Source organism: Oryctolagus cuniculus, chromosome 7, assembly GCF_964237555.1.
Source record: "Oryctolagus cuniculus chromosome 7, mOryCun1.1, whole genome shotgun sequence".
NCBI classification, from domain to species: domain Eukaryota; kingdom Metazoa; phylum Chordata; class Mammalia; order Lagomorpha; family Leporidae; genus Oryctolagus; species Oryctolagus cuniculus.
The window spans coordinates 65,956,482-65,966,245 of record NC_091438.1 but is presented as its reverse complement, the minus strand read 5'-3'; positions in this window follow the sequence as shown (position 1 = coordinate 65,966,245).

Below are 9,764 nucleotides of genomic sequence, written 5' to 3'. Positions count from 1 at the left end.
CCTCACTTTCATCAATGGACAGATCAACTAGATAGAAAATCAGCAGAGAAACAACAGAGTTAATTGACACTATGGAGCAAATGGACATAACTGACATGTACAGAATTTTTTATCCTACAATTGCAGAATACACATTCTTTTCATTAGTGCATGGAATGTTCTCTAGGCTAGACAACAGGCTAAGCCATATAGAAGTCTCAGCAAATTCAAAAAAATCAAAATCATACCATACATCTTTTCCGATTACAATTAAATGAAGCTACAAATTAAGACCCAAGAATCTATAGAACATATGCAAACACATGGAGACTGAACAACACACTCCTGAATGAACATTAGTCATAGAAGAAATCAAAAGAGAAATCAAAAATATTCTGGAAACAAATGAAGACTACAATATAACATATCAAAACTTATGGGATACAGCAAAAGAATTAAGAGGAAAGTAAATAGCAATTGGTGCCTACATCAAGGAATTGGAAAGGTAGACATATATTTATGTCTCAAAGACTTAGAAAAACAACAACAAACCAAATTCCAAAGTAGTAGAAGGAAATAAAAAATTAAAATTAGAGAAAACATAAAATTGAAACCAAAAAATAATACAAAATATCAGTGAAATGAAGAGCTGACTTTTTGAAAAAATAAGCAAAATTGACATATCATTGGCCCAACTAATCAACTAAGAGGGAGTAGACCCAAATTAATAGAATCAGAGAAGAAAAAGGAAATGTAAAAACATTTACCACAGAAATAAAAAGAATCATTGAAACTTATGATAGAGAACTGTGTGCCAACACATTGGAAAAGGTAGAAGAAATAGGTAGATTTCTGGACACACACAATCTTACAAAATTGAGTCATGAAGATATAGAAAACCTAAACAGACCAATAACCAAGATGGAGATTTAATAAGTGTTAAAGACTTTCCTAACACACACAAAAAATCCCAGTACAAGATGTCTTCACTTCTTGATCTGTCCACTGATGAAAGGGTGATGGTGAAGTCTCCCATTATTGTATTTGGGTATATGTTTCCCTCTAAATTCAATAACATTTGTTTAAAATAGCCATTTGCCCTAATTTTGGGTGCATATATATTTACTATATTCACATGTTCTTTATGACTTGATCATTTAATGCCCCTCTTTGTCTCATTTAACAGTTTTTGTCTTAAAGTCTAGTATGTCTGATATTTGGATAGTTATCCTTGCTCATTTTTTATTTCTTTTTGCATAGAAAACTTTTTTCCATCTTTTCACCTTTAGGCTGTGTGCATCTTTGCTGGTGAGGGGTGCTTCTTGTAGTCAGCATATAGATGGTCTTGTTGTCTTCATCCAGTCTGTATTTTTTAATTGGAGAATTTAATACATTTAAGTTCAAAGCTATTATTCGTGAGTAATGACTTGGTCTTCCTATTTTCCTGTAAATGTTCACACTGTGTGTTTCGTATTTTCTTTGTACTTTTACTTAGGGGTTTTATATTTTTATATAATATTATATTTATATTTTTATATTTTTCATATTCTTTCATGATTCTGGTTATTTTTGTATGTGTAGCATATCTTTAAATATCATTTTAAGGCTGGATGGGTGGTATCAAATTCTTTCAATATCTGTTTGTTTGGGAAGGAAGCTATTTATTTCACCTCCATTTTAAATGAGATCTTCTTTGGATACAGTCTTTTAAGTTGCCAGTTATTGTGTTTTTTTTTTTTTTTTCTCTTTTAGGACTTAGACTATATCTCTCCAGTGTCTCCTGATGAGAAATCTGCTGTCAATCTAATTGCAGTCATTTTAAAGGTAATTTGATGTTTCCTGCACATTTTGTAGAATCCATTCTTTATGTTTTACATTCAAACGTTTGACTATAATGTGTCGAAGTGAAGATCTTTTTTGGTCATATCTATCTGGTGTTCTATGTCCTGTACTTGGATGTCCCTATCTTCCTCCAAATAGAGAAATTTTATACTATTGTTTCACTGAACAAGTCTTCTAAACCATTTTGTTTTTCCATTTTCTTGAGGAACTCCAAATATATGTGTATTTGGTTGTGTGACTGTATCTAATAGTTATTGATCACTGTTAATGTTTTTTTTTCTGTTTTTTCTTCATTTTGTTTTGTCTGACATATATTTACAAATATTTATCTTGTAGCTCAGATATTCTTTCTACTGCCTCACCAAGTCTGTTTTAAGGCTTTCTACTGTATTTTTAGTTCACATATTGAATGCCTAATTTATAATATTTCAGTTTTATTTTTCTCTTACATCTCTCTAGCAGAATTCATTATCAATGTCATATACAGATTTTTTTTAAAACTCATGTAATTTCTTCCCTGTGTTTTTGAGTAATTTTGTAAACATTTTGAATTCCTTTTCGGGCATTTCTTTTATCTCCTCATCTTCACAGTCTAATATCGAAATATTTTATTTTATTTCTTTTGGAGAGTTATATTATCTTTCTGTTCATGTTTATTGTATTTCAAGTTTATTTCCATGCATCTGGGGAAACACTTGTTGGTATCTCCTCTGAAGACACTGTGTTGGAAATGTGCCTTTATGGCTTACTGGAATGTCTGTCCCTTTTGCGGACAACAAGAGTTGTGTGCTGGGTGGGGCCAGGGAGCTTTGGCCAGTGTTTCTGTGTGGGACATGGGTCCAGAATGACACCCAAGTTTGGTGCACTAGATTTCCTCGATCATCAGTACAAGGAAGGGGGCAATTGTATTGGCTGGCTTGTGCAGAGTATCATCCCTCCTCTGTGCTAGAGTGCTGTAGTTACCTTGGGTGAGTTCACAGTACTTTCGCATACCACCCATGCAGATACACAAACAGCACAAACAATTTGTTCATTCCATAAAGTGAGTGTGGAGCCCTCTGTGAAGACCTTCCCCAGCACTCAGGGAGTTCCGACCTGGAATCAGAACAGTGATTGGCCAAAGATCCATCCATATCCCATGCATTTGTCAGTTTCCCAACCCACCACACAGTTACAAGATTCCCACAGTAATGATAAATGCATTTTGTATATTTAATCATGGCATTCTTAAGGTATTTCTAGTGTGAGATAAATTGGACATTTTTATATAAACTGTTTTCTGTATATATGTAGATTTGTATGTATATGTGTCTTAGTCCATTTTGTGCTGCTATAACAAAATAGCTGAGATTGAATAAGTTATAATATATAGCCATTTATTGGCCATGGTCCTGGAGGAGTGTATGTTTAAGACTGCGAGACTGACATCCATCCAGGGCTTTCTTGCTGTGTTATCCTATCATAGAAGGACAAAATAAAGTGACAGAAAGAGAAAGAAGTCAAACTCACAGCCTCCAGCCTTCCCTCCAAACATAAATATGTCCTGTTAGGTCTTATCACTCAAAGTTTTGCACTGGAAATTAAATTTCCAACATAGGTTTTTTTGGGGAACATATTTGAACCATCAAAATATATGCGACAATATAGTACATCTATTTAGTATTGCTGGCTTATATAAATGTTTGCCAATCCATGGTATAAATAGTAATAGACATAATGAATCTTTGAGAAGAAAAATAGCTTCAGTTTTCTAGAATTTCAAGAAAACTTGCTTCATGTTCAGGATGGAGATACACCTTACTTTCAGTCACTGTAATGATTTAAGCCACATATATTGTCTAATAAAGAAAGGAATTTAAATAAAAATTATAAATGTTAATATCTCTCTAAAATATAGTGAGAGATTGAGAGTAATGTAAGTATCTTTCTCTTTCTCTCTCTCCATGTTTATCTATAGAGAGATTTAGAGTACCTTCTGTGACAAGCAATTTGATGGTTGTTATGTTGCAAGTAAATAGCACATGGTTCACACACATAATGTGCTGATATTGTGCTGGAGAAGAGAAACACAAAGTAATAAGAATGCATATAATGTGTTAAAAAATAAAGTTTTCTGACATGTTTATCGAAGTGCTAGCACAAAACGTTGGAAATAGTACCCTCTGACAAGACAGGTTTTTAAGTATTTTCTTTTGCTTTAAACTACATCTCTTTTTCACATACCTTCATATGTGAAAAATAACTAGTTGTAAAACTGTGAAAAATGAAGATTGTTTTAAAAATATAAATTTACTGTTAAAAGGAGTATACTTGTATCATAAAGAAAGAAAAGGTCTATAAAAATTGGTAAGTCTACAGTCAGCATGTTAAATTTGCTGAACATTCTGTTAAAAATACTTTGTTCACCTGTATATTATTAGGTTGGTTTTATTTCAGAATAATCATTTTCAGGAGCTCAAGCATTTTAACAGCTTAAAAAGCTGAAGTAGCTTTCATAGAACAAGTTATAGTGCCTAACTTTTAGTCACAATAGTATGCATTTTGCCATGCCTCTTAAGTAAATAATCACAGAATATCAATGTTGTTGCCTGGTTAGCATAAGCAGCTTAATATTTTTGAAAGAAATAGCATAAGCTTAAAGAAATAAAAAGTGGGTGTTTAGTAATGCATTAAAACAAAAAAAGGTTGATACCAGATCATACATTCTCTAGTGCTGTGATTTTTATGTTTATGTTAATAATAAAATGTTGCAAAGTGGTTACAGTTGAGGTAACAATGCGTAGAAACAAATTCTGAATAATAAAATACCATCGTTCTTTACATAACATTCAAAGCATATTTCACAAATCTCCTCTTTACTCTTTTTAAGATAGTGACATTTTCATTGACCATATTATATTATGAAGCTTGATTTATTGGTAGCATAAGCTTTTTCAAAAAAAAATCTTTGTTGAAAGATGACATATTCTGTACACTAAATAAAGCTATCATTGGAAACGCATTATGTATTTATAGTTCAGGTCAACAAAATGATTTCGATTGTGACCTGATTTTACAATGAAGTCTTTGTTACAAAAAATCTTTCTTGTTTTCAAGTAGATATTTTAAATATTTCTATGAAATCATTTTAAATTACAGACAATGACATAGTATGCATTTTAATTCTGCAGGCATAAATTGCTTATTCTAAAGAAGCTGAAATCCTATGCTTATACCTGAAATCAAGTGTTACCTACAAAGTTTTGAAATAAGTGGTCTATTGTTCATTTATTTTGTTATCTTTTCAGAAGTGATTTTCAGGACCCAGATTGTCCAGAATTATGCCAGCTTATATAGTGTCAGCAATAGTGATGAAATGAATTTGAATACCAGATCATGTTCTCTACTCATTCCATCAGTTTTCTTAATGACAATGTGAGCAATATTCATACTTATTTGAGTTAAATGTTTGACAGCATAGACAGGTGACTATAATCCACCATAACATATTCTATATTCTTTGAAGAATTAAAAGAGGAGTTAAAAGTCTCCAAATATAAATATAATGATAAAGATAAGGAAGTGCTGACTACCAATCAGCACAGTATTTAAAAGTGTTGAAGTGTCATACAGTACTCTATAAAAATGTGCAGTTATTACATGTTAATTAGGAAAGTATAAAGGCAGGCGTTTGGCCTAGTAGTTAAGATGCTGGTTATGATGCCTGGAACCTACATTACAATGCCTTACTTTGATAGCCAGCTTGGTTCCTGATTTCAGCTTGCTGCTAATGTGGACCTTGGAAGGCCTTGGAAATGACTCAGTTAGTTGGGTTCCTATCACCTATCTGGGGGACCTGGGTTTAGTTCCCATCCCCTGGTTCCATAATGTGTCCATCCATTGTAGGCATTTGGAGAGTGAACCAGGAGATGAGAGCTTGCTCTCTCGCTCTCTCTCTCTGTCTCTCTCTCATGCTGTCTCTGTTTCTCTCTCTTTTCCACTCAAAAATAAAAATTTAAAATATACAAAATCCTTGTGGAATTAGAAAAATTATAAAAGTATTAAAATGTGAAAATATTGATTTATATGATTTAACAACTGAGTAACACATTTGTATATTACATTCCATTATATTTATTTTTAGAAAATGTGCCTGAATATCCCCAAATTCTTTATTCTGGATGCATTTGTTCTAGTTAACTCCATATTAATTTTTTAAAAGATTTATTTCTTTATTTGAAAAGCAGAGTTATGGAGAGGCAGAGGCAGAGAGAGAGAGAAAAATCTTCCATCTGCTGGTGCACTCCCCAAGTAGCCTCAACAGCCAGAGCTATGCAGATCTGAAGTCAGGAGCCAGGAGCTTCTTCTGGGTGTCCCATGTGGGATCAGGAGCCCAAGCACTTGGGCCATTTTCTACTGCTTTCCCAGGCCATAGCAGAGAGCTGGATCGGAAGTGGAGCAGCCATGATCTGAACCCAAAAGGTACAAGTACATAAACGCTTAATAAGCAAACAGAATGGTAAATCACTACACATTTATTAAAATTGACAAAATCCAACATGAGGACAACATCAAATGCTATTGAGCATGTGGAGCAACAGAAATGCTGTAAGGAATGTTAAAATGGCTCAACCACTTTGGAACAGTCTGGCAAATGCTTAAAAATTAAACACACTTTAACATATGATCTGGTAATTGGGCTCTATTATGAGTTTAAAATTTAGACCTTCACGTGGAAGTTTATAGCAACTTTATTCGTAATTGCCAAAACTTGGAACAAAATAAGATGTTCTTCAGTAAGTGAATAACTAAAATATTGGTACTCAAACTGTTTTGCTTATTAATATTTCCCAAAATTAATAAGCTGTGTGGGTTCTTGCCACATATTCAGAGGAGAAGTCTGAATACTGACTCAAATAGACGAGACAAGACTGTAAGTTTTAAGGATTTTATTCAGTGTGAGAAATACATAGGAGAGTGAGGGCTCTATTGAAGGGAGAAAGAAAAATCTAGAAATTAATTTGGAGTCCATACCAAGCAGAGAGCAGGCCAGGAGCCACGTGCAGCCAGTGTCCGGTTCTGAGCAGCCACAAGTAGCTTAGCACGAATATCGAATATCGAAGTGAAGGCAGAGAGAGTTAGTTACGTAAGATTTTAAATAAATTTATTATCAAATAATGAGGTTTGAAATCTTTAAATCTTTACTGTATATATCTAAAGAGAGGGCTAGAAGGAAAATGATGCTGAAAGAAAAAAGAAGAGCAGAAGTTGGTAAAATAGAAAGTAAAAAGTGCAGAAATAAATAAAGCCTAAAATAGAGTTTTATATAAATGCTAAAGTTTATCAGCCCCTACAAAATTATCTCAGAAAAAAGGGGGGTTTATTTTAACATTTAATTACTTAATTTTTTGAAAAACAGAGTGACTGAGAGAGGGAGAGTCGGGGGTGGGGGAGAGCTTCTATCCATTGGTTCACTACCCAAATTCCTGGTACAGCCAGGGCTGTTCTGGGCCTAATCCAGGAGCCAGAAGCTCCATCAGGATCCCCCATAGGACAGGCAGGGACTCAAATACTTAGAGCATCATTATCTGCATCCCAAATTAGTGGGAAGCTGGATTAGAAGTGGAGGAGCTTGAACTTGAATTGTCACACAGCCTTGGGATGTGGGTGTCACACTGATCTAGTGGAAGGTGCTGTCAGATGTAAAGCTAGAAAGCATTATGATTGCAATTCTTTCCATATAAGGAATGATAATAGCATGTTAGAGAGAATAAACCAAACTAACATGAGTAAGGACTCAATACAAATTTTAATACTTGGTCTAGTTGTTTCTTCTGTTGACTTGATCTTTATTTATAGAAGACTCCTAAAATAAATGAGGATCTTAACTACCCTAGCTATTCTAAAACTTATTCTTAAATGAATCTAAAACTTAACATATATGGCATTTCACATATAAAAATACCACTCCATAATAATATAAAACATGATTTTCATTGGCTATATTGCACTATATTCACACTCTGAATCATCAAAATTTAGCATTTGTAAATAAAAATCTTTATAATCATATCCTAGTCCTTCTGCTATTTTGTGCCACGAAGAATTTTTTTTGTTGTTTAAAGTAATCCTTGTAAGTCACACAACTTTGAGGATTAATGATCATGTATAATTTCTTTATAATTCAATTTGTTATAAAGTAATGAATTTCTGTACAGTTGTATATTTATTGCTTTGTACACAAATAAAGTTTGCTTTCTGTCTGTCTATAGAAATGTGTCCTATAATATCAACATCTCATATGTACTCCCACAGTCTTCTAAATCCATAATACATCCAGCATTATAACTGACAGAGCCGAATTTATAAATATCATAGACTTTACGTCTGTGCTATTGTTTTCTGGACATAAAGCTCATTTATCAAGGAGGTTGTAATTTATATGACTAGATCATTCATTAAAATGTTTGGCTGTATAATTTCTATTTCATTTATATACACTGTGATCATGTATCTTTATCCAAATGATATCCATTATTGCATAAATCTTTCATATTTACTCAATGTAGTTGATTATGTGAAATAATAGTTCCTATGCCACAGTTAAATTTATCCTAAAATGATCACCATGAAATCTATTCTTTTCTAGTTTCTTAGTTTCATTTTATATTCATTCATTTCGTAAGCATAATTGATATTGGCTATGTGCTGGGCACTGCTCAATGAAAGGTATCTGATGAGAAATATACTCATTTCTAAAAAGATATAGATAGAGATCCTTTGTAATGCAGTTACAAAAAGTTACAAATGTTCACGGTAGAATGAAAATTGTTTATATGAAGGCAAGCACATACTGTTATGGGAAAACAAGAGCATACCTAACACAGTTTTGAGACTTTGTGAAAAAATATTCTGGCAGAGGTAAACTCAGCCTGAGAAAAAATAAGAATAGGCATGAATCATACATGTTAGGAAACCATGGAAGGGCAATTTAGACAGTGGTGAACAGGGTAACATCTTTAGGATAAATTGTTTAGTGTGACTAAAAGATGGAATGAATAATTGAATATGAATAAAAAGGGTGCTGCAGAAGTAAAAAGAAATCTTAGGCATTAGAAATGCTTGGGGTTATTTAAAGGAATTTTTGACTTTGTGTATTGCTAATTGCCCCAGTCTGCAACTGGTCTTTCAACCATCTTCCTTGATGACCCTCTAGATCTCTTATGTATATGTACTCCAAGCTTGCATTGGATAATGCACATAAATAAGTTTAAAAATATATATGTGTATGAGTGTGTTCATGCTGTGTTAGAAATACAGATAACTTTCTACTTCACTTGTGTTATAGAAAGAAATAACTTTGTAAACTGAAAATTTGTACGTATCAAACTCACTGAGACAGCATGTCAGATAACCAATGCAGAGAATTTATTTTGGGAAGATATTTACAAAGTTTTAGAAAAGCACAAACAGTATTTCTGAGAGGAGGCAATGCAGAATTTAAATCCTCCCTCCAAAACACAAGCACCAAATGAATGGAGGAAGTGATGGCTCTGACTTAGAAACCAGGGTCACTTTACTATGGAAGCTGGAATCAAGACAGACGTCCTTAGAGCAAAGAAGGCAATGAGAGGAGCGTATCTCAAAGAGAGGAGTGGGAAAGGTATAACAGGTGGTGTATAAAACTTTGCCTGTGGCAATGACAAATAAGAAAAAAAAGAAAAACACCTTTGCTATTTCCCCTGATTGGAAATGAAAAGTTTGGAATTCAAGTTCCCCCGTGTCTGCTCCTGTGTGATACAGATGGAGCTGGGTGGAGGAGGGAAAAAAAGTGTCTAAATAGGACAAAAGCAATCTGGGTAAAAATAGCCTGTACTTTAGATATTTATAATTTATGCTGGCGCAGTTTCAATGTGTGAACCAAGATTCTTAACCTGAGACCTAATTATTAATATGACAGTACC